This window comes from Galleria mellonella, unplaced genomic scaffold (assembly GCF_026898425.1).
Source record: "Galleria mellonella isolate WM207_F2 unplaced genomic scaffold, CSIRO_AGI_GalMel_v1 utg44, whole genome shotgun sequence".
NCBI classification, from domain to species: domain Eukaryota; kingdom Metazoa; phylum Arthropoda; class Insecta; order Lepidoptera; family Pyralidae; genus Galleria; species Galleria mellonella.
Window position 1 is genome coordinate 4,927,843 of NW_026442100.1, and position 27,359 is coordinate 4,955,201.

Here is a 27,359-nt window from a genome sequence, read left to right on the forward strand (position 1 = left end):
CGCGTATAAAAGATTTTTACATTAGGCAAAATTATTTTTTGTGTTATTAAGTTGCATGTAAAATGTAAAAGTTGTATGTGAACCTTATTAAATAAATAAATAAATAAAATATCTGTTGTTATTTGTGTGCTGTAAGTAATGCAAATAAATTATATATCTGTTACATAAACTTTTATAATTTATAACGTTAGTAAAATATTATTAGTTAGTAAAATATTTACCTCCTGGACGTTTCGAATCATAAAATCATAAAAAAATGTAATAACCAAACCCACTATACTATATTAATAATGTATACATGCGAAATTTTGAAAGTATCACGACCAAAGTTATTTGGATAACGAAAAAATTGCCATAAAAAGGTCACAAAACGCCCTCCTTTCTAAAGTTAAAATTTTCATAATATTTTGACAGTTTACGCCAGCCATATTTATTTTATGCTCTCGTCATGTAGCCTGCAGCGCTCCCGACAAACACACCTTTATTAAAATCCATAAAGCCTTTTAAGCTACATGCAGCGTCGAACATGCGAGGGTTTAAAATGGTTAACTTGAATAAGTAAGTCTTACTTTAATTTACAGTAAAACCCATTACTGGCCACAGGTCTTCCTCTTCCCTCGTGAGAATATGGCCTACTCTTAGATTATATTATATATATTTATATTATTACATGTATCTCATCTCCATATTTAGAACTAACAGAACTTTTCATCGTGCCTCCCACCAAATTGTTTATAATTACTCCTCTCCATCCAAAGGTTGCCTGGAAGAGATCGCTTTTAGCGATAACATCGCCCATTGGTTTCTCATTGTGATTATTTCTTGTAAATAATTTATATTTATAATAAGTTTACTATTGTATTCTTTTGGAGGAAACAATAAAGAGTGTCTATCTATCTATCTATATAAATGAATTTTCTCCATAGAAATGCTTCGAGAAAAACGGGCCAAGTTTTTCATACAATTTTGCGTGATAAATAGTTATGTTTTCTTAGCGGGCAGCTGAAGTGTTACAATTATTAATACATAACAAATATACAGTTAAATAAAATATTAAAATATGTAATAAAATATTACATAAATTTATTACATACAGTAAAGAGAAAAAATGTACCTTTTTATAATGTATTTTTATTAGCTAGTGAAACAAGAGAAAATATTTAAACTATAGAATTTGGCTTTTATTAGAATGTGGTTTTATGATACGTAGCTTGTCTGCTTTGTTATCTAATGTAATATCGCCTGACCCGAAGGTTATGGCTGGGCGACGGGGTATCGGTGGTTTATTACTAACTTACCCTATTTTATGTGGGGGAATCCATCATGGCGACCCATTCGTCCCAAGGAAGACGATTAGATCTTCATGATGAATTTTCTGCTGGGTTTTTACTAGAAAGCTTATGCTCTATTTACGTGCCATAATGCTGGGGTCAAGTATTTGTTTTCGTTTTCAAGTATGACCTTAATAGCATATGTATGGGTCCCTTAACAGTGTGTGGAAGTAAATTTACTAGTCTACCCAGATCATTCTCCTCAACCCTTTAACAAAGCACCATGGGACACACACAACGAACCCCCACTCCGTAAGCTCTTACGAGCTACGAGTAGGAAAAGCTTCACCTTTTCTACCCATCATAGCGAGGAGCGCTGTAAAGCAAATAAACTCGGATGCATGTTTTAAAAGGCAAACCACTCTCTTCACTTCTTTAGTTAAATTTACACAAATAAATATTTTCGAGGCACGGAATCGTACCTACTTTGTAGCAAAATATGAGACAAATCCGTATCATAAGAATATTATATTTCAATGAAATTGATGTTTCTGAGACTTAAATAATAATGATAACATTGGCGAGCAGACTGATTTTTTTACAACTCAAGGGGCAATCGAGCATGCGGCTCACCTGATGGCAAGTGACTACCGCCACCCATGATCACCCACAACACCAACAGCATTGCGGGTGTGCTGCCGGCCTTTTAAAAAGGAATATGCTCTTTTCTTGAAGGTTATGTTGTTGTATCGGTTCGGAAATACTGCTGCTGGAAGTTGATTCCAAAGAGTGGTTGTGCGTGGAAGAAAGTACCTTGAAAACGCACGGTGGAAGACCGTCACTCGTTCAGATGTCGACCAGATTGTAACAAACCTTCTAACCAATGCCGGGTCTGAAGAAAGAAGGGGATTTTTGGCGGCGCTTTTCACAAAAATATTTAATAATATTATAAATGGGAAAGTTTGTAAGGATGGATGATGTTTGTTACTCTTTTACGTGAAAACTACTGAACTGATTTCAATGAAATTTGGTACACGCATAGATTATATCCTAACTTAGTACACGGGATATTTTATGCACCGATTCACGCAAGCGGAACTGCGCGATACAGCTAGTACTATATAAGTCTATTCTTTCGGGAATGTTAAAAAGCCCATGAATCATAATAGGAATTGCTATGTACAACCCACTCAGTTTAATAGGCCACTCACGCTAAAGGTGTAATATTAACGGACTAGTACATTTACATGGACGGGTTATACAAACAGCCCCTATTATGTTTCGTGTACAACGAGATTATAACCAGGGGGTTAAATCCTCACTGTACACATAACCATAAATAGAGTAGGGACTTTATATACGGTTACGCCTATGGTCAGTTAACAGTGGACGATATATGAGTAGTGATGATGATGATGGTGGTGATGATGAAGGTATTATATGTAGACTATGGAATAGTTTACAAATCTCACACAAAGTATATAATAGCTACAAGTTTTAAAACAAAAGTTAAGGACTTCTATCTAAGCAAGTTGGTATATTTGATTATTATTATCCATACACACACACACACACACACACACACACATATATATATATATATATATATATATATATATATATGTGTATAAATTTGTAATATAATATAAGTATTTCTATGTATATGTATTTATATCATAGTGTAGGACTGACCTCCTAAAGGATGGGGTGACGACCTGAAATGCATTGCAAGGAGTCAGTAAATGGAAGGTGTCTCAGAACCGTTCTTTATGGCAGTCTATGGGGGAGACTTATGTCCAGCAGCGGACGGATAAATATCTGAAATGATGATGAAGAGATCGATCTTAGTGTAATATTTTCTTGTAATTGTTTATATCTATAATAAGTTTACTATTGTAATCTTTTGGAGGAAACAATAAAGAGTATCTATATATCTATCTGTATAGTGTGTTATCCTTTCACTGGTGGAATAAAAAGTAAATAAATAAAATAAGCATTGTCTATGTATTTTACAAGAGAGATTCTTTTAAAATATATCTAATATATGTATAATGTTTCATTTTCATAACAATGACATTTAATATATAATTTATTTTATGGATCACAATATGCCATAATCAATTTAAAAATATTTTAGTCGCTATATAAATTATTTATAATAACTTTAATATTGTAATGTTATGGAGGAAACAATAAAGAGTATTTATTTATTTATTTTATTCTTTATTGCACAATAAAAATTTGTACAAGTGGCGAGCTTAATGCCATATGGCATTCTCTACCAGCTAACCATAAGGTAAAAACAGAAAGTGTATGAAGGGCAGATGTGGTAAAAAATATGTAGAAATTATAGTAACACACTAAGGGAATACATAATATAAATATAATACACTAATATATATATATAGAGTATCTATCTATCTATTAAGAGACGTCCAGAGTATTTAAACTCTGAACCGTCACAAAACTTTTTTTATCAGAAATAAAATAAGAAATGATTAAATAATGGGCAAAGCACACGCGGAGTTATTCCGATCAACGCAAAAAGAATAATTAATACGTATTTCACGCATACCATTACCTGTCTACGACGTGATTTTTCCGTTGGAATTCTGCGTATTGTTTTCAATGGATATTGAATAGCCCATCACGTTTACGACGGAATGGATTTGGATAGAATTCGATGCAATCTGGACCGAATTTGTATATATTACAGCTTTTGTTTTAATTTGAATAATATCTTAGTATCTTATTATTACTATACGTATGTAATACATTTAAATGTTACTTACCTTTTTACAGGTAAATAGAAAAATCTTCATTTAACGATTGAAACAAAGGTAACTATTTTTTCTTTTTTTTTCTTTTTATACAACTTAGAATGGCAAACAAGCTAACGGCCCACCCGATGGAAAGTGGTAACCGTCGCCTATAGACATGAACAGTACCATGGAAATAACAGAGTATACTGTTACGCCCATGATACCCCCCATGCGTTGTCATTCCCGAGGACTCAGATGTTATTCCTCTGTACCCAGTAAATTCACGCCATATCCCACCCTTCAAACCGAAACACAGCCATGCAAACACAACTGCTTCACGGTAGAAACACGAATGGGTTTTATATAATCATTATGATCATTTCAGCAATTATCCGTCCACTGCTGGACAAACGCTTTCCCCATAGACTACCATAGTTCTTTTAATGGATAATAATGGAATGGTAACCCCGCCTGCGCTAACGGTATATGCTGGCGGGGAACTAGTGGGGGATGAGAATGAAAAAACAGGTCAGATAACCCATCGTGATAAATACACCTGGAATTCAGCACCACGTGGAGGTCGACCTGATAGCGTATATTGCTAGCAATAGGACTGGAAGTCCGCATTACTAACAACCCCTTCCCCCCATAGACTACCATAAGGAACGGTGCTAAGCCACATGCATCCACTAACTTCCTGCCATGCATTTGGTAGTCACTCCAACTAGTGGGGGGTCATCCTACACTGCATTTGTCTGTACGGGGTCGCTACTCAAGACGTTTCCTTCTCATTCGGTTGTCGATTCTTCGAGCTATGTTACCAGCGCATTGCCACTTCAGCTTGCTTATCCTTCGGGCTATGTCAGTTAAAATTTATTACAAATTTTCGAAGTTACTACATCTATTTTAAATGGGTTTTAATTCGTTTATTTATATATTTTATGTGTGTGTTAAACAATATCTTAGCCAATTGTAAAAGGGTACTTCTTTGTACTCGTACCCGAATAAAAAAAAATCGTTCTAAATTTAAAATTAAATTATTCAACTTTATTTTTCATTTAAATTCTTCGTTACAATGTCTGATACGACACTGCATAGAACATTTTATTTTATTGGATGAAAATGGTATGGTAACCCCGCCTGCGGTAACGGGATACGCTGGCGGAGCACCAGTAAAGGGTGATCGATGAGAATGAAAACAGGCCAGTTGGCCCATCATGATGAATTCATCAGGAATTAATCATGATAGTTTCCAGGAGGAACCGCGAGGAGGTCGACCTGGTTGGGTATATTGCTAGCAATGGGATTCTCAATCTCCATTACTAACAATCCCTTTCCCCCCCATAGAACATTTAGGTACAATACAGATACCTAATATAGTAATACATTTCATAAAACACTCGAGTAACCGTTGATGATATAAACATAACTCGATTTAAAAAAAACCAAACCCGTTCCTTTCACGGAGTCCATGAAACGTACAGCACAGCATTTTCTTTGCATTTTCGTTTCGTTTTCTTAAGGTTCTTGTAAATAATGATGTTTTTTTTTTTATAAGAAGTGCGCCTTCAGTGAGGGAATGTTTAATTGACGGTACACAGGCAAAGCCGCTTGTACCATTTCGTTGCTTTGCAATGCCTTTAAGTATTTCCGCTTAACATAAAAGAAAAAGGATCGGGATTTACTTAGGGTGTCTTTAACATTTGCTAATATTAGAATTATAGCTGTTTTCTTCATCTACGTTGATGATGATGAGCCCTGACCGTTTTCAGTCACGGTGACCACTTTAACTCCGCCATTATTAATTGTTTTCATACGGGACTGTAGTTGGCGTTGGTGTGCTCGCTTGTGGCTTACTATGAAATATCAGGATGTAACCTATCCGTGTGTTAAATTTACTTTAAATGTGTTAAAGTAGTTAAATTAAATTATGTTTATTTAATGTAATTTATTAAGTATATTTAATGTTTGTTATATGTATTTTTTTTTGATGGGTGAAAATGGTATGGTAACCCCGCCTGCGCTAACGGGATACGCTGGCGGAGCACCAGTGAAGGGAGATAGATGAGAATGAAAACAGGCCAGTTAGCGCATCATGATGAATTCATCAGGAATTAACCATGATAGTTTCCAGGGAGAACTGCGAGGAGGTCGACCTGGTTGGGTATATTGCTAGCAATAGGATTCTCAGTCTCCATTACTAACAATCCCTTTCCCCCTTGTTATATGTGTTATTATGCAGTATGCTGTTGGTGTTCCTTTAAATAAATAAATATCTATCCATAAATCCTTACAAACTTTCGCAATTATAACATACTAGCTGATACCAGCGACTTTGTCCGCGTAGTATTTGTTATTCCTGTTTAGTATGTATCGATGTATGTACCTACCTACTTATTATGTCCGGGAATACTGGACCAAAATTAACAAATGACGTGTCGTTCTCACTCTTTGCCTTAGGTCGAAATCACTTTACGTAAGTAGGCTGTGTACTAAGCTATATAAGTTACTATAGTTTTTTAACTATCCCACGGAAACTCTTTAATTTTCCGTGATTAAAAGTAAGTAAAATGTCTTTTTGTCAATGTCCTCTACCCAAAGGTTGTACCCAAAGGAAGAGATTGCTTAGCGATAAGGCTGTCTTTTGTATCACTTCTCATTAATATTTAGTGTATTTGTTATATCTCTTTTTACTTGGTGCAATAAATTGTAAAATAAATAAAAATAAATAAAATGTTGACCGGGGCTGTAAGTGCAAAATTTCATTAAATCAGTCCAAACAGTTTCGGAGATTAGCCCGTACAAACAGACGAACAGTCAAGCATGAAAATAAACAAGCAGATAAACACACAAACAGATAAACAGACATTGAAATAATAAAATAAAAAATCTGGACGAAAACCAAGTCAGGGGAATGTATTTCACTTCTAACATTCCCCTGACTTGGTTTTTAGCGTTTTTTTTACAGTCATTCAACTTTTACAGTTTTATTATATGTATAGACTCGTAGAATTTGTAGGGTGACCAATTAACCATAAACAGAGGGCCTACCATGAAATATTTTCCGAAGTTTCGGGCACGAACGAAACAGAAATTTGATGTTAAAATTACATAATACATGCCGTTTAAAATTATTAAAAATGTTAAAATATCATTCCTCTGGACTATTAGGATAGGATTTATGATGAGCGAAATGTTAAGCTTCATTTACTGGGTCGATTTTGGTACGAACAAAAACACGAAATTGAGTCAGAAAATTCGGATTTCCGTTTCATGGGAGACCACCAGGTCATACACCTTTCTCGGCTCGTTCCTGCTTATGTTACTTCTATTTATAGACAGTATATATTCCTAACAAGGTAATTCTGAAGCATTCCTTAAGGTAAGCCCTGTACTCAGGAAGATCAGATATGTAAAGTGTAAAGGTATTGGCTCATTAGAATTCGTGTCGCATCCCGCCCGAATTACTGATCCCACGTTGTTCTATATTATGGCTTGTCAATTATTCGTAGTGACTCTGTTTTGTATGGAATCATACAATATATTAAGTTCACTTTAAATAAATAACTAAGATTGTTTACCAGAGGGAGACTTTGTACAAAAGTCGATTGCTTGGGTACCTCTGTTCCATTCGTATTTCAACCTTGAAGCAGTTGTGTTTGCATGGCCGTGTTTCGGTTTGAAGGGTGGGATATGGCGTGAATTTACTGGGTACAGAGGAATAACACCTGGGTCCTCAGGAATGGCAACGCATGGGGAGTATCATGGGCGAAACAGTATACTCTGTTATGTCCATGCTACTGCTCATGTCTATAGGCGACGGTTACCACTTTCCATCAGGTGGGCCGTCAGTTTGTTTGCCATTCTAAGTAGTATAAAAAAAAGTTTGATAAATAAAAAAAAAACAGACTTGAGTTGTGGCAAAATCAATTATTTTAATTTTAATAACAAACTTTTGATAAAAAAAATTTATGTAACTTAGAATGGCAAACGCCATTAACGCCCACCTACTGGAAAGTGGTAACCGTCGCCTATAGACATGAGCAGTACCATGAACATAACAGAGTATACTGTTTCGCCCATGATACCACCCATGCGTTGCCATTCCTGAGGATTCAGATGTTATTCCTCTTTACCCTGTAAATTCACTGCCATATCTCTTCAAACTGGAACACAGCTATGCAACTATGACTGCTTCATGGCAACAACACGAATAGGACAGAGGTGTCCAAGCAAACAACTTTTGTGCAAAGTTTCTCTCTGCTAAACTATTCTATTATTAATACACTAGTACTAAGTACTTTATATTATTCTCAGTTTTGTGTATAATATAGTATATGTTATATATGTATAAGTATATTTGTCATCTATATATATTTATTCATCTATATATGTAATTTTAGTATGTATGTATATCAATAATTAGTAGTACCGCATTCGAGTATTCTGACACTTCCCTATGGTTGACCGGGAGAGAATGCTTTTAGCATTAAGTCCGCCATGTACACATATATGTACTAATGAATAAATAAATAAAAAATAAATTAAGTATAGATAATTTTTTCCTCTAACGCCCGCCCTTTCTACCTACTTTAATATGGCGGAGATTCTCATTTCGACTGTATTTCCTTTTATTTATTACCTCATAACTCCGTCAATTGTACACCGAGTAGAAAAATACTTTTTTATCTAAAAGGATATACTTATACACTGATCCCATAGAAAAAAAATTTATTAAAATCAATTCTGAACTTTAGTTTCTATATTAAAAATAACTGGTTTTCATACACTTGATGACGATTTTATTGTGTATTTATAGTACATTACTGCAGCGGCCAGTAACTGAGGCATTGATGGAGGAACGTGCAAATGTGGGCCGAGGCGTAGCCGAGGCACATATACGTGAGTCCATCAATGTCTAGTTGTGGCCAAGGCTTGTATAGTACTTTTCTCAAACAATGCGCGGAAATCAAAAACACAATTTTACTTTTTAAGTTCAATGACGAATAACGATCAATAATAATTTTACACGCGCCATAATGTTCTTTTGTTTTTTTGTTTCAATAAACTGCTTTCTATTTGCAAGCCAGTTCGTAATTTAAATAAAACCTTTTATTAGTTACCTACTTGGTAGCCATGTTTCGAAGTAAAAGGTCATTCCATTTTTAAATTACAGGACAGATATGAGTTTACATAGTAATGTATCTCGCCGCAAAACACGACAGATATGGATTTTCATACAACTTTTGCCGGCCGCTGCCCGCATGTATCTGGCCAGTACGGCAATTTTGGTTTATTTCGAAGAAGATTGTCAAAATAATGCTCACATTTCCAAGCATGTTTGCGAAAATTACTTTTCGTATATGTGCCACAGTAATTCTAAATGGGCACAACTCAGTTTATTACTTTGCCCTCAAAAAAGCAAAACACTGATTTCCTTTTGTGGCCAAAAAACTATGAATCTAATTTCTTTTAAGTCTCTTACAAGTTACCAGGTGTTTTGTTTCTTTTTTTTACGGAATAAATATGAGAAAACACGACTAGTGCACTTGATAAGGCAGAAGCCAGGAAGTCTGTGACTTGTGAAGATGCTGGCGAAACTTTTGAGACAAATTAATCACAAAGAAAGGAAAGGGCGGACAAAGTTGGCGTCGTTTTCAAGTTTAGCCTTTTGATTTGAGTGGCCACTTTTAGAAATGGTGTGTTTTGCGACAGTTTTTATAAAATAAAAAGAAAATTTATTTCAATCAACTTAATTTAATTGAAGAAATTTGTAAAACACCAATAAAGGATGATACGATTGACAAAACCCCCCTTATGGGTGGGATATGGCGTGAATTTACAGGGTACAGAGGAATAAAACCTGAGTCCGAAATGGCAACGCATGGGGGGTATCATGGGCGTAACAGTATACTCTGTTATGTCCATGATACTGCTCATGTTTATAGGCGACGGTTACCACTTTTCATCAGGTGGGCCGTCAGCTTGTTTGCCATTCTAAGTTGTATAAAAAAAAAAAACTAAATGTAACGGTGGTTGCAAACTCGTCTGCCGAGTGTGGTAACTATTGGCGAAACCCTTCTTATGGGGGAGGCCTATGTTCAGCAGTGGACAGTTAATATAATGATATTACTTACAACAAAAATCCATTCTAACCACGTCAGTCCCATCATAGCTTCTTGTAAAAGTTATCGCTTTATGTTAACGAGCAAATGATAAGACGGGCCGAAACATTTCGCGACGTTCCTTTACTTTATCCGCGTAGCCGCGGGTCTTGTTGATTGATTGATGATAAACAGCCTATGTTTGTTGTCTTAGTGTTTATGCCAAATATCAGTGCTTTTTTAAATCTTGTTAAACTAGTTGAACCTTTAAAACAACAAGCATTAGTCATTATTAGTTATTAGTCATTTATTCAAAAAACAATGTACATTGTGTCTGAAATAAGAGATAAACATACAAAAATCATTACATTAACATGAATATTACAACCATCCAATAACTATAATAATAACAATAAATTATAATAAATAAATTCTGCAATAAACAGTGTCAATTTCATTGTAATATTATATACATATGTCAAATTCATTTTTAATTATTTACATTAATCAACAGTACAGAAAGTCATGTACGGAGTTAGTAAACTATGGTATATATATAACATGAACTAACTATGTTTGGGGATTTCGAAATTTCTTTCGATTTCAGCTGCAAGTTTCTTTTAGGAGTGTTTTGTATAAAGTTGAAACAATTATCAGAAATTACAAACATAATAAGTTCATAAAATTCCCATTGTACATACTTTGGTGATGCTTTAAAAGCAACGCTGCTGCCAATACCTCGGCCTTTAAGTTTCCATAGTCGTCTCTTAGGACATCTACGGGAGAGGAAGTGATGGTTATTCCGTGATCATCCATTAAAAAAAAAACACTGCACAACTAACGGGAATAAAATGGTATCATGAAAAACTCAAACTTTTCAAATCTCTTAACCCAGCCAAGAGATTGTCGGACCCACATTAATATGTTTTCGAGCGTCGTATTATGCTTGACCTTCAGAGACTCATATTTCGAGAGAGCCGCACACGTGTAAATGAATAATGTTCTACATTTATTTAGAAGTCATTTATAGCTTCGCTCGTGTTATCGGGATACGTCGTTGTTGTTAGGGCTGTTACAACAACAAAGCTGTTGTTAGCCGACAGCGTACGAGTATGTTGATAATGTTGAGGTTAGTACGGGATATTGCCGAAGATAGTGAAAAAGTTCTTGGTCGTTTGGCATGTTTTTTTTTTTTTGATGGATGATTGGTAACGCTGCCTGCGCTAACGGGATACGCTGGCGGAGCATCAGTGAAGGGTGATCGATGAGAATGAAAACAGGCCAGTTAGCCCATCATGATGAATTCATCAGAAATTAACCATGATAGTTTCCAAGGGGAACCGCGAGGAGGTCGACCTGGTTGGGTATATTGTTAGCAATGGGATTCTTAGTTTCCATTACTAACAATCCCATTCCCCCCCCCCCCCTTGGCATGTTACTTCGCATTCATTTATTAACTTAATAATAATTATAGTTCTGTCGGTGAACGATCTTATCCCAACCAGTCTGGAACAACATCTCAGACGGTTGGTATCCCGAGGGAGCTCAATCCCGGGAAAGATGCAGAAAACAGTGCTCTTTAGATACTGTCCGAATAGTACGTCAGTTTCTCTCCCTTGGGCTCTGAACTTCGGCTAAATTTGTTTCCGCCGGGTGTTAGTTTTTCTTTTTTTACCGTGGGTATCACATTCTGTAACGTCCATGGTAGTATAATGTTATGTGTACCATGGCTTTTTTTATACAATTTAGAATGGCAAACGAATTGGCAGTCCACTTGATAGAAAATGGTAACCGTAACATTATTTAATGGATGATAATGGTATGGTAAACTTCGCTAACGGTATACGCTGGCGGGGCACCAGTGAGGTATGATAAATGAGAATGAAAATGTAGGTCAGTTAGCCCATTGTGATGAATACACCTGGTAATCAGCACAATGGTTTTCAGGGGTCCATGTGAAGGTTGATATGACAGTATAATGCTAGCTATGGAGAGCAGGGGGATCTGCATTACCAAGAATTCCTATACTATAGTGATAATAAATATAGTGCAGATCTTACGGAATAAATGTGTAATAAATTTAAACTTTTTAGACGTAATAGTTTTGGTTGCGTGTTAAAGTAAGGACAAACAATTTTATAAATATATATGACTGTGCAATAATAAAAAGAATCAAGTACCGAGCCGAACAATAAATTTACAACGTTTCACAACGCTGGGGTTTTATTTCAATATGGCTGACATCTACGGGCCCCCTGGGAGCGCTTAACCTACCTTACAGGACCCTTTTTATACCCGTTTCCGCCAACCAATTGTAGAAAGATATATTTAACATTTTATTTGAGATTCATGTTATTGGTAAATAGATTTAGTAAAATATTGACATATTAATTATCTATTTTTTTTTTAGTACGTTTGTTCCGTTTTGGAACCGGCTAAGGTCGGAGAATTAATTATCGGTGTAGTGTCTGTTTAATATCTATGTATTCATAATACCACAGATAATATACGGTTTAAATAAAATATACACAGACATTAATTACCTATAATGCGTGCGTGTGTGTGTGTGTGTGTGTGTATTAAAATCGGTTGAATAGTTTTAGAGATTATTCATTACAAAAAAAAAAGCAATAAAATCTTTCCTCTTTATAATATTAATAGGTATAGATATAATGACATATTTTTTTTTCTTGTAATTGTTTATAACTATAGTAAGTATATTATTGTGGGTTTTTTTTAAGAAATAATAAATAGTATCTATCTATTTTCTTATTATATGGCGTATACAGTTTCTAATTAAAATAAAATAAAAATAAATATTTAAATTTTGAAAATTCTAATAGACAAATGGATACTTCAAACCTTTTTTTTTCATAGACGAGAGTATTCTATATTTAAAAAAAAAAGAACAAAATAAATGAATTTGAAACCTTGTCTTTCTTCTTCATAACAATATTGTGCCGCTTCCATTTTTTAATAAATTCATGTCGTTTCGTGTGTATAAAGCTTTAATTTATAAGGGACATGTCGACAACATACATGCTTATAAATCCTAATACCCCATAGAAGGGATATTTAATATTATAGGGAGCATCAGAATCTCAGAGGGTTGAATCCACGATCAGCACAATTAAGGCCGGTCGCTTTTCAAATATAATACATATAAAGCTCTCGTTTGTGTTGTTTTCAATTTATGTAAAATTTTGTTTCATATTATATTTACATTAACAACTAACTTTTGCTCGCGACTTCGTTTGCTTGATCAAGAGATGTTTATTAAACAAGATAAAAAGCAGCCAGTGAAGTTTTAACAGTAAGTAAATTAAAAAGTCAACTTTACAGAAGAGCATAAAACTGTCTAAAATTAAGCACCTGCATTCACTGAGGTATTGTAATGAATTTGAGGTAGTCACTCCGTTTAGTACAACCTTTCTCAAAGTGGGCGATAACGCGTCCTTGTGGGCGCTACAAGCCTAAAGAGAGGCGGTAAGAGACACAGAAAAAAAAGGGGGCGTTGTGTAGATGCTTGGGGGGTGATTTGTTGATCTTGAAGTAATAGTGGTTTTTAAGTAGGTGAAAAAATGGGGGCGCTGAAAAATAATTTATTCTCAAAGTAAGCAGTAGAAAAAACAAGTTTGGGAACCCCTGATCTAGTAGGTAGTTGTTCTACACAAGTAATTAGCAAGCAAAAATTTCAAAGGTTTTTTTTTAATTTTGTTATACTCCGTAATTAAATGTTTTAGGGTACCTACATTAGTCTGTTTTCTAATATATTTAATCTGTCCCCAGAAAGGTATTAGTGGCTCGCCACTGGTTACACACAGCGTTAGCCTTCTAAATTACAACATCAATTTTATTACAGCAATTTCAGTTGGCCAGTCTGCCATGTAGGTGGAATGAATGAATTAATTGATTTTTTTTTATACAACTTAGAATGGCAAACAAGCTGACGGCCCACCTGATGGAAACTGGTAACCGTCGCCTATAGACATGAGCAGTACCATGGACACAACAGAGTATACTGTTTCACCCATGATACCCCTCATGCGTTGCCATTCCTGAGGACTCTGATGTTATTCCTCTGTACCCAGTAAATTCACGCCATATCCCTCTTCAAACCGAAACACAGCCATGCAAACACAACTGCTTCACCGGTGAAACACGAATTGGACAGAGGTACCCAAGCAATCGACTTTATATTTAAATTTATAATTCCATCATTCTTATTAATTTAATAGCGTATATTATAAATTTGACGTTTTTTAATTTTCATCTAATGATAATTTTTTTAATATTCTATTAATTATTCGTATTGTAAATGCAAGTTTCTGAAGATGAATAGATTGATATTTGTCACTCTTTTATAAAAAAAAATTACTGAACAAACTTGAATGAAATTTGGTACACGGGTAAGTCATATCCTACGAAACGATATACTCTGTTATGTCCATGGTACTGCTCATGTCTATAGGCGACGATTACCACTTTCCGTCAGGTGGGCCGTCAGCTTGTTTGCCATTCTACGTTGCATAAAAAAATCATCATAAAATATTACAGCCTACGGATAACAGTATAAATGTAATTAGAAATGAAAATAATTGGTATAATTAATGTACGAGAGTTTAGCAAGCGTATTATTCAAAATATTAATTTAAACTTTATGTACTTCATGGATATACATATATGCAGCGTAAATTAATCTCACGAAACTGCATTAGCGCATGCATTACAAAATTAATTACACTCGAAATTGTTTATGGATTTAATACTGTGAAATTTGTTTTGTAATACTTTACTACTTTTGTAATTTGTAAAAAAAAAATTATGCACCACCATCGAGTAATAAAAAAAATGTGAAAGACATTGTTTATTTTTTTTTAAATGTACCAATAAAATAATAAATAAATACTCCTTCAAAATTGGAACATAATTGTTAAAAAAAAATAAAGTATGTTATTGTTTCTATAAATTTATGAGTTAACCGAAAGGAAGCATAATAAGAAAGTTGATTAAAAATACAACTACACGAATTTGGAATTTTAACGACCGATTTAACATCAAACAACAGTATGGCTTGCGTCATATTTTCAAGTGGCTTCTGTTTCGTATAAAACAGTGACTTCAATTAAAATTAACAATGACTCACTCAGTGAAATGACGCCGACACATTTTTGTAGTCAAAATATTATAAAATATGTACTTTCGTATTGCCATTTTATTGCAAGTGAGAAATTTGCCAAATTCTCAATAATTATATAATTATCAAATTTTTTTTTATACAACTTAGAATGGCAAACAAGCTAACGACCCAGCTGATGGAAAGTGGTAACCGTCGCCTATAGACATGAGCAGTACCATGGACATAACAGAGTATACTGTTTCGCCCATGATACCCCCCATGCGTTGCCATTCCTGAGGACTCAGTTGTTATTTCTCTGTACCCTGTAAATTCACGCTATATCCCATCCTTCAAACCGAAACACAGTCATGCAAACACAACTGCTTCACGGTAGAAACACGAATGGGACAGAGGTACTCAAACAATCGACTTTTGTACAAAGTCTCCCTCTGGTAAAATAATTTCCCTTTTATTAAGATTTCCAAAATGTGGACGATCACTAGTTGTACTAGTAAATCCAGACGAAAGAAAACCTACTGAAACGACTCCCAGTACAAAAATACTTTGTCCATTTTCACATTCAAAGGCTTATGTTGAGCAATTTAAATTCTTCCAACATTCCAACACAGCGATAGAGTTTCCAATTTAATTCCAGATCTTTTGATGTTAAAATTTCATAAAAGTTAATTTTCAATTTGTTAAGACCATTTGCATTGCTTTGGATGGAAGGGTAGATTGTATTCATACATACATACGCGATTTTTTTTCTTTTTCATGTGGAATTTTATATTTTGCAATTTGGGAATACTTTTTTTTTTTATACAACTTAAAATGGCAAACAAGCTGACGGTCCACCTGATGGAAAGTGGTAACCGTCGCCTATAGACTTGAGCAGTATTATGGACATAACAGAGTATACTGTTTCGCCCATGATGACACATGAATGGGACAGAGGTACCCAAGCACTCGACTTTTGTACAAAGTCTCCCTCTGGTGTCTGACTTTTGCTTAAAATTGGCGAAAGAAATATATTTTTTTCAAGTAAACTTAGATTTAAGCACTTTTGAATAGTAATTTTTCATTACCGCCCATTCGGAACGCAATTTCAGCCAAGAATGGGCAAGAAACTCAGCTGTTGCTTTTTTCAAACAATTTAACTTATTAATAATGAATTTGTGTGAATACAAACTACTAAACAGTATCAGATCATAAAATATAAAATATATAGTATATAATTAAAATAAATCAATAAAATAAATCGGTTACTGTGAACAGAGCAGACCAGTCCCTATAGGTAGGGAGGAAAGGGATTGTTAGTAATGGAGACTGAGAATCCCATTGCTAGCAATATACCCAACCAGGTCGACCTGCTCGCGGTTCTCCCTGGAAACTATCATGGTTAATTCCTGATGATGATGATGGGCTAACTGGCCTGTTTTCATTCTCATCTATCACCCTTCACTGGTGCTCCGCAAGCGTATCCCGTTAGCGCAGGCGGGGTTACTATACCATTTGCACCCATAAAAAAAAGTCCCTATAGGTAACACCCGTTCACGAGTATACCGAGTGAGCTAGAAGACATCATTGCGCTCAACTACATTTTAGGGAACTAAAACAATGACTTTATTTATGAGTATTGAAGCACAGATCTAAAGCTTAGATATGTATGCACATTATTTTTTATTATACATATAAAACTTTTGTATTTAATGTATGGTATAACGTATAAAAATAATTCAAAATGCGAGGATGCAAAGTTGGCACTCAGTAACGTTTTGGTGTACCTAGTTTCATTGGTATCTGGTACACGTGGTAGCTTGTCAAGCCAAGTTCAAACGAAAATATATAATTATATATTAGTTACATGATATTCATTAACATCATTATATTTATCAGAGGGAGACTTCGTACAAGTCGTTTGCTTGGGCACCTCTGCCCCATTCGTGTTTCCACCATGAACTAGTTGTGTTTGCATGGTTGTGTTTCGGTTGAAAGGTGGGATATGGCCGTGAATTTACAGAGGAATAATACCTGAGTTCACAGGATATAGAGGAATAACACATGAGTCCTTAAGAATAACAAAGCATGAGGGGTATCATTAACGAAACAGTATACTCTGTTATGTCTCTCTGTTATGTTTGTTTATTACTTCTTATCGTCTTAACAGCTTAACCAATCACTGTGAAATTTAGTACACACGGACTATGGGCTGGAGCAATAAGAGAAATTCCTTCTTAAAATATCATCAAAGCCTAAAACGCATGGGGAGTATCATAGGCGAAACAGTATACTCTGTTATATGTGTCACCATGTCTATAGACAACGGTCACCACTTTACATTAGGTGGGCCGTCAGCTTGTTTGCCGTTCTAAGTTGCATAAAAGAAATTGTGATATTATGTAAAGTAGTATATATTTTGGGTTGTCTTATTCAGAGTAAATAAACATATCAACTTATTTATACTTCAACATCATCCTATATATTTTTTATTATTATCATAAATACAACTTATGTATTGTCCAGTGCTGGACGTAAATCTTCTTTATTCTTCGCTCTTTACACTGTATTCGCCACAAAATACCGTTCCGCGTCACCCGTATGCGACGTCACAGTGCATTCTGTGATAAAATACTTAGCTAATCTCATTATTATTATAAATATGAAAGTTTATAAATATGAATAGATGTATAAAACATTTTCACACAAAACTATTAAATTGAACTATTAAACTGCTTTGAATGAAATTTAATACATCATATCAGACTTTAACTGTCCACTGCTGAACATAAACTTCCCACTTTTGTCAATAGTGGCCACTCTTGGCATGCAAATTGGCAACTGCAGTCAGGCTTTAAAGATGATTTAAGAGGGACCCTGCTGCCCATGCCCCTTCCTTCCTAGTTGTCTATTACAACCCAACGGATAGGAAATTTAGTACACAGATAGGTTATATTGTAATTTAATACATATGATATCTTATGTACTCGTATTGATTTATGCGAGCGGAGCCGCGTGATACAGCTAATTTTATATAACCGACTGACTTATTGTTGTTTTATTTTTTTGTTGTCCTTTTTTACATTTCTAATTGAATCCTGTTTTTCTTGTGCAACCAATTTATGCTTTTAATATTCGCCGTTAAAATTAGAACATTTTTATTAATATCAAATGCAAATTATTTCATCGCCGCGAATGGCAGTCTAATGTCTCCCGCCTCCGAAGTGTTACTGAGAAATTTATTTTAAGATTCCTTACACTACACTTACATAAGGAAATTTAAAATGATGTACATTCGAAATTTTAAATTTCGAACTTTTTACTTTTAAATTGCAATATGTATATCGGCGCAAGCGTTATTATCTATAGCTGTGAACGAGAAAAAAATTACCTTAGTAGTACCTTTATAAAATATTTTCATAAACTCAAATGATTTTCTATTAAATCATAAAGTTAATTCGAGATAAACATAAATTAAATGATTGTATTTCCTTTTGCTGCATTCAGAAATTAAGATTCTCATTTGACTATTATTTCTATTCAAATGAATTAAATAACTGATCGTATCTATTTTTGCTACAAATAAAAATATTTAGTATTTGAATGTATCACACTAACAAATTAATCAATATATATATTATACAACTTAGAATGGCAAACAAGCTGTCAGCCCACCTGATGGTAAGTGGCAACCGTCGCCTATAGACATGAGCAGTACCATGGACATAACAGAGTATACTGTTTCGTCCATGATACCCCCATGCGTTGCTATTCCTGAGTACTCAGGTGTTATTCCTCTGTACCCAGTAAATTCACGCCATATCCCATACTTCAAACCGAAACACACCCATGTAAACACAACTGCTTCACAGTTGAAACACGAATGAATGACTTTTAGAATTTTGTCTATCTGTTGTTAAAAAGAGATATCCTTAATATCTTTACTAATATTATAAAAGTAAAAGTAAGTTTATTTGTTTGTTACCTCATATCGTCTTAACGGCTTAACCAATCACTGTGAAATTTTGTATATACAGACTATGGGATGGAGTGATAAGAGAAATTCCTTCCTAAAATATCACCAAAGCCTAACTGTGGTTACCAGGGGGGAAAGGGGCTTTTAGTAATGGAGACTGAGAATCCCATTGCTAGCAATATACCCAACCAGGTCGGCCTCCTTGCGGTTCTCCCTGGAAACTATCATGGCTAATTCCTGATGAATTCATCATGATGGGCTAACTGGCCTGTTTTCATTCTCATCTATCACCCTTCACTGGTGCTCCGCCAGTTTGCGGTTGCCAACTTGTTTCTAAGCTATTGCTCGGTTCGGAAATACTGCTGCTGGAAGTTGATTCCAAAGAGTGGTTGTGCGTTGAAGAAAGTGCCTTGAAAAACGCACGGTGGAGGACCGCCACTCGTTCAGATGGTTGGGATGAAATTTTAGTTTATGGCGGGTTGTACGATGGTGAAAATCAGCAGCAGGTATCAATCCGAAAAATTCCTCAAGGCACTCCACATGATTAATTCGGTAGAAGATGCATAGAGATGAATCATCTCTACGCAGTTTCAGTGGGTCGAGCCGGACAGTAAGGCGCCAATCGTCAACAATTCGAGCTGCCCGACTTTGAATGCGGTCTAACGGAAAGAGCTGATACTGTGGCGCTCCTGCCCATAGGTAAGAACAGTATTCCATACGTGGCCTGACTTGAGCTTTATACAGTTTAAGGCGGTGTTCCGGTGTGAAATACCGTCTCACCCTCTTTACCGTCTCGTACATTCACGAGTATTTCTGTTCTCAAAGTAAGTATCGACAGCAGCATTATAATTGACTTTTCACGAGACCTCTGCGTGTATTTTTCTTTAAAACGTTATAAAGACAAAGCGTACGGAGAGGAAATAATTACAATTAATTTAAATAATTAAAAAGACTTGACGTGTCCTGAGTGCTCATTGTTGCCTCTGCTAATTACAAATTTCATTTGTTCTCAAAATGCGATATTTTTTATTGTCCTTTATTTATTTATTTATACTTTATTGTACACATAATTTAATGGCCGTTTGGTCCCGGCATAGAATAAGCCACCCCTTCTTTTCCCGTGGGTGTCGTAAGAGGCGACTAAGGAACGGCGGGAGATGAGCAGCGGCGTCCCTCTTAAAACATCTCTAAAGCATGACTGCGGTTGCCATTCTGCCTGCCAAGCGTGGCAACTACTGGCAAAACTGGTTTATGTTCAGCAGTGGACGGTTAAGGGCTGATTTTCTCCAGTAAACGCTCAGGTTGTGGGGATGAGCTTCTTGTTGTGGTTTCCTAGAGACTACAGTGTGGGGTTCTTTAAAAAGCGTATATTAATGTTTCTTCAGGGTTTGCCAACGTGCACATGACACCCCTGGTGTTGCAGGCGTCCATAGGCTACAATGACCGTTTAAAAAAATAAAATAAACAGTAGCTCGGTGTAACATAAAATGAAAGTAATCACTCCAATGCCCAATCACGAACTTACAAGGTGTTAGTTACAAGGTTTCTCCTTAATTGTGATTAAATATCAACCGTTTAATTACCTTCAGGGCAGTACGTTCTTTACTTAATGTCCCTTAGTTGGAAAATTCAAGGTTGAATCAAGATTTACGTCTTGATTGAATTGTTTTAGCAACTACTAGCTTTATCTGTAACTACGTCCACTTGATCAGGCTGTGTTGATTTTCTGATAGTTTATCTTTTCTTTTTTTTTATACGACTTAGAATGGCAAATAAGCTGACGGCCCACCTGATGGAAAGTGGTAACCGTCGCCTATAGACATGAGCAGTACCATGGACATAACAGAGTATACTGTTTATACATGTATATATGTTTTGATTTATATATATAATAACAAAGGTTTCATGGAAATAAAAATGGACGCCAATTCAACTTACTTTCCTGTAAAAACAACAATGCTGATTTTCATTTAGCACCTTATCACCTGGCACGGTTCATCAAGATTAAAAAAAGAACATTTTGAACAACATAATAATACAATAGGATAACACAAACGTATGCAAAAAAAAAATAAACAACAAAAAAATATCAGTTAAAACAACAATAACAAAAGAAAAACAATAACAGAGGAGCTTTGATCCCTATGTGTAAAGAAAAACAAGTGTCCAAAACATGACAGTGATTGTACAATAATTTATTTATTTATTTTAATGCATTCATTTACATAATATAGAGTTGTTACAATGTTCTTATGTAGAGTAAATACATGAAACCCTGTCACATGTAATCCGTACATGAAATCATATCACATCGTTCATAAATACAACATGTGCTATAGATAGATAGAAAATTTATTTGCATTACATACAACACACTTATAGCACTTGGCCGTGTGGTCCCGGCATACAATAGGCCACCCCTTCCTTACCCATGGGTGTCGTGAAGGCCGACTAACGAGGCCGAGAAATGGGCAGCACCGTCCCTCTTAAAACATCTCTAAGCCTTATGCAGTTGCCAAATTATTGGTAACCCCCCCCAAGAGGGAGGCTTATGTTCAGCAGTGGACAGTTAAAGGCTGATATGATGACATACAGCACACAAATAATAACAGAAATTTATAGATTCTCTTAAAATATCCATAAAAGCCTAACTGCGGTTGCCAACTTGCCTGACAAGCGTAAATCTCCCCTTATGGGGAAGGCTTATGTCTGGCAGTGGACAGTTAATGATTAAAATAAAATATACATGTATATATATATATATATATATATATATATATATATATATATATATATATATATATATATATATATATATATATATATATGTATAATAAAAAGAGATAATTACAGCATGTATAAGTGCTTGCCTTACATTGAAAATTATATTAAGATTCTAAGAGAAAATTTTCATTCCTAATTAAAGTTATCATTACATAATTTGAGTTATAAAAGACACATATAAAATTCAAGCTACTCAGTAATTAACTGAGATTAATGACTCTGTAGTCATTAATCTCAGTCTGTAGTCCTTAACCTTATAATGCTTAATCAGGTAAATTTTTTTTGAGTGAGTCGCCGGAAACTGATTCTTATTATATTAAGGCAGATGTCGCTATATTTACTTCACAGTATTTGCATGTTTTTAAGGTCTGTCACATTGAGTTTCATCCTAATCATATGGACGAGTGGCGGTCTTCCACCATGCGTTTTTCAAGGTACTTTTCACGCACAATCACTCTTTAGAATTAATTTCCAGCAGCAGTATTTCCGAACCGATAAGACGACATAACCTTCAAGAAAAGAGCATATTCCTTTTTAAAAGGCCGACAGCACACCTGCTATGCCGTTAGTGTTGCGGGTGATCATGTGCGGCGGTAGTGGCTTACCATCAAGTGAGCCGCATGCTCGTTTGCCCCCTGTGTTGTAAAAAAAAATGATAAACAAAATATCCTAGATATACAATTAGAAATAAAATAGTTATGAAAGTATTTTGAGGCTCTATACCGCATACAATATACCTATTGTTAGTATCTATACACTTACCACATTTCTTGTAAATAAATAAACAAATGTAATTTGTTATATAAATTAATCAATTAATCTTAGATTAACGTGTATGATACTAACTTTTACCCGCGACTTCGTCCATGTGACATGTTGATTAATAAGTATAAATAGTAGCTATTGTCTTTCTCTATACTAATTAGTAGGTGTGTATCAAATTTCATGACGATCTGTTAAGACGTCAAACAAACAAACAAATTCATTTTCAAATTTATAATATTAGTACGATTTTAATGATAATTACACAATACCTATGTCCTCAGGTTTGGCAACCATAAAGGGTATCATGGGCGACACAGTATACTCTGTTATGTCCACAGTACTGTTCATGTCTATATCCATCGGGTAGGTCATCAATTTTATGATCTGATACTGCTTAGTAAATTGTGTTCACACGAATTCATTATTTATATAATTACAACAGCTGAGTTTCTTGCCCGTTCTTCTTAGTTGAAATAGCGTTCCGAAAATGAAAAAAAAAAAAAATACTTAAATCTAATTTTAGTAAAAAAATATTTCTTTCTTTCTTTTTTTCGCTTATCTGCTATTTTAAGTTACATAAAAAAAGCTTCATTAAATCAGGTAACGCCATAGCGAAGAATTAATTAATGTTTTTAGTGAATTCATATAAATTTTCGATGTCAAATGATCACCACACAAAACATTAACATTAGAAAGCAAAGTGTGCCTGCGGCGGTCGTTGGGTACCTACATACTTATCCATTATCCAGGCACCTGCCCAAAATTTCCATAACGGCGATCATTCTCACGGACGTTTTTATGAGATGGCAAATATCTTCACGACTCGGGTGCGGACTGAACGATATTGGCATAGCAATCGTCGAAATTCGAGGACCCGCCGTGAATTCCGCTCAAATTGTGATCGTACCGAGTACGGTTTACGTGATTACAAGCTTTTATCTGCGACTTCTTCCGAGTAATTGGGTTATCTTCACTGATTGTGATGCAATGTAACCTATGTTCTCGTATGCAAAATTTCATAGTGATTGCTGATTAAGCCGTTAAAACGCTTAAAGGTAACAAACAAACTCACTTTCACATTTATAATTATGGTAAGGATTTACAGAACTATACTAGAGGGAGATTTTATTATTATCCGTCCACTGCTGGACACAATAATGAGACTTAATACAAAGCCATTTGCTTGATTACCTCACTCCCATTCGGGTTTCTGCCGTGAAGCAATTTTTTTTTACAACACGGGACATACGAGCATGCGGCTCACCTGGTGGTAAGTGACTACCGCCGCCCATGATCACCCACAACACTAATGGCATTGTAGGTGTGCTGCCTGCCTTTTAAAAAGGACTATGCTCTTTTCTTGAAGGTTATGTTGTCGTATCGGTTCGGAAATACTGCTGCTGGAAGTTGATTCCAAAGTGTGTATTTGCACGGCTGTGTTTCAATTAATGTCAATGAAATTGCAGGGGACAGAGGCATAACGCCAGAAATGACAACGTATAAAAAATGTTATGGGTGACACAGTATACTCTGTTATATCCATTATTATATTCATGATTATAGGCGACGGTTACCACTTTCTATCATCTGATATCGACTGACATCGCCATTGTACGTTGCATAAAAAATTCCACAGCATGTTTCATCATCATCATTAAATCAGCCTTTAACTGTCCCTTGGAGGGTTTTGCCAGTAGTTGCCATGCTTAGGAAGCAGATTGGCAGCCGCAGTTAGGCTTTGGAGATGTTTTAAGAGGGACGCTGCTGTCACTCCCTTGCCCTACATCGTATTAAAAGAACAATATTTCAGCATGAAATTATTGCAACTTTTCATTCGTTATCTCGATAAGTGTGCATCGTTACCCAATCCACAACGTTCCCCGTGTAATCCATAAGCGAGACAGCGCCGCCGGCGTGATTTACAACCCCACAATCTTCGTTCATAATTTATCGCTCTTTCGCATCACAATATGAGGGTATATATTTATGATACATTTAAATCTATAGTCGAAAGTTTGTAATTTCATATCGTATTAAACGACTTCTATAAAAAAATATTCTCGATTTATCTACTTTGTGTTTTTTTTTTACTGTTATGGAAGCAAAGGATTGTTATATATAAGGGTGGCCAATCAGTCGATCGCGGCTATAAGTCCAGTCGATTGTGGCAATGAATTTACAAGGTACAGAGGAATAACATCTGAGTTCTCAGGAATAGCAACGCATGGGGAGTATCATGGACGAAACAGTATACTCTCTCTCTCTAGTATACTCTGTCTTTTCTGTTATGTCCATGGTACTGCTCTTGTCTATAGGTGATGGTTACCACTTTCCATCAGGTGGGTGGCCGTCGGCTTGTTTGTCATTCTAAGTTGTATAAAAAAAAAGGCAAAAAATATAATATTCTACTAATATAGCGGAAGATACTCAGACGCAATGCTCACGCTAATTAAGTAGTTATTATGAATAATTTTCAGTTTTATGTTTTCCCTTTTAATAAAATAAAAAATATTACAATACTACATAATTGTATAATGAACTATGTTGTTTCCTTTGAAATTTCAATAAGTATGTAATTGGTAAATTGCACAGGGTTTCGCCAGTAAACATCTTGGGTCTGGTTAAGTCGGCCACCCCTGGTATATATATATATATATATATATATATATATATATATATATATATATATATATATATATATATATATATATATATATATATATATATATATGTATATTTTAAAGAATTTATAAAGAAGTCAATAGAAATGCTTCGTCAACTGGGGGAATAAAACTGTTATTTTATTTATTTAACACTTTATTTGATTAAAAACATAAAAATAAACAATAAAATATAAGCAATTCAACTTAAATACAGTAACATGAAGTACAGATGAAAATATACACATAAAGGTACAAAAGGTGGTCCTATCACTAGGGCAATATCTTAAAGTATTATTCCTTTGCAAACGAATTTGTTACACAACTTATACATATAATACATTTACACAATTCGTCAATGTAAGTATGAAGAGAAATAATTAAATAAATGGTTACGTACCAACAGTTTGTCTATCGCTTCTTTTTTTAAGTTTATGATATTTTACTTTTCATCTAGATGCATGTGATCTATGGATATCAAAATGGCAGAGAAGTCTTCAACACATAGGTATATTTCGTGTGAACTACGTCTGTTGAATATTGTTCATCATAGCTCAATTTGGAAGCGTTAATTTGCGATGGAAACCGCACCACACTCAAGATAGTTCATAGACCTGTATGATTACATAGGAGATATTGTTAGATAGACACCTACAAGTATATATTAAGGCACTTAATAATTCATCTTTTACAGTCTTACAACAAAAACGTTAAACTTGTGATAGACAAGTGTTTAATACATGTTTAGACGACTTGCAGCTTAAGAGCGTTTAATATCTGTTTAAGATTAAAAAAAGAAAGTTTGTCGTGTATAAATATAAGATAATTAAAGTAACAAATTCTATTTTTATAATCTTTTTATTTCGCCGCATAACGTTGCAAACAATATTACATCGATTAAACAATGTTTTGTCAGTTAGAAAGAGTTTTATTAAACACTGTTTAAATAGGCAGTGTAATAAATTACTTTTTGTTGTAAATGCAGTCTTTGTAGGAATATCAAACTTTTTTGGAAAATTATATACAGCTCTATTACTCGTTGATAATGTAGCTTTCTGTAGATGAAAGAGTTTTTTTACATACAAAAAATAATAAATTTTCTCTCTTTATTATATTACTTTAAATATATAAAGAGCTTGCTTTTAGCGATAAGGTCGCCCATTGTTTTCTCACTGTGATCATTTCTTGTAATTGTTTATATTTATAATAAGTTTACTATTGTAATCTTTTGGAGGAAACAATAAAGAGTATCTATCTATTTATTAAAGAGGAAATATTTGATTTTTTATTTGTAACTCAAACTATAAATACCCGATTTTAAAACATTCTTTCTTTTGTGGAAAGCGAATAAAATGGGTTATATTTTATTAAAAAACCCATGCTTAGCCTGTGCGAGTTACCTATCTTATTTTCACATATAGGGTCAGCTAAGCCATTGCACGTCGACCCATCGGGGTCCTTCGTGCTTCCCCCTGCCTTATACCATCATTTTATAGATCATATGTGTTACCTTAACGATATCCCGCGGTTTAAGATGTCTGTAGTCCCCTGGCTCTGGATAAGCCGTTCCCAGTAGACTCATACGCAAACTTGCTAACGAATCGCAGTTGCACATCAAGTGTTCCATGGATTCCGATTTCTCAGCGCATGTACAAGTCGTATGTCTGTATTATGTTCTTATATCTGTTAAAAAAACTCATCCAACTTAACAATACAACCTTATAATTTTACAGAGACTTTGTACAAAAGTGGTTTGCTTGGGTACCTCTGTCCCATTCGTGTTTCAACCGTAAAGCAGTTGTGTTTGCTCGGCTGTGTTTCGGTTTGAAGGGTGGAATATGGCGTAAATTTACTGGGTACAGAGGAATAACACCTGAGTCCTCAGGAATGGCAACGCATGGGGGGTATCATGGGCGAAACA

General features: G+C 34.9%; 1 protein-coding gene across 1 annotated transcript in view; it reads left to right on the forward strand.

Annotated features, from left to right (window-relative positions):
• LOC113518983 (uncharacterized) overlaps nucleotides 1–27,359 on the forward strand; it is a 234,065-nt gene that overhangs the window by 46,753 nt on the left and 159,953 nt on the right. The gene's annotated exons all lie outside the window — the stretch shown is intronic.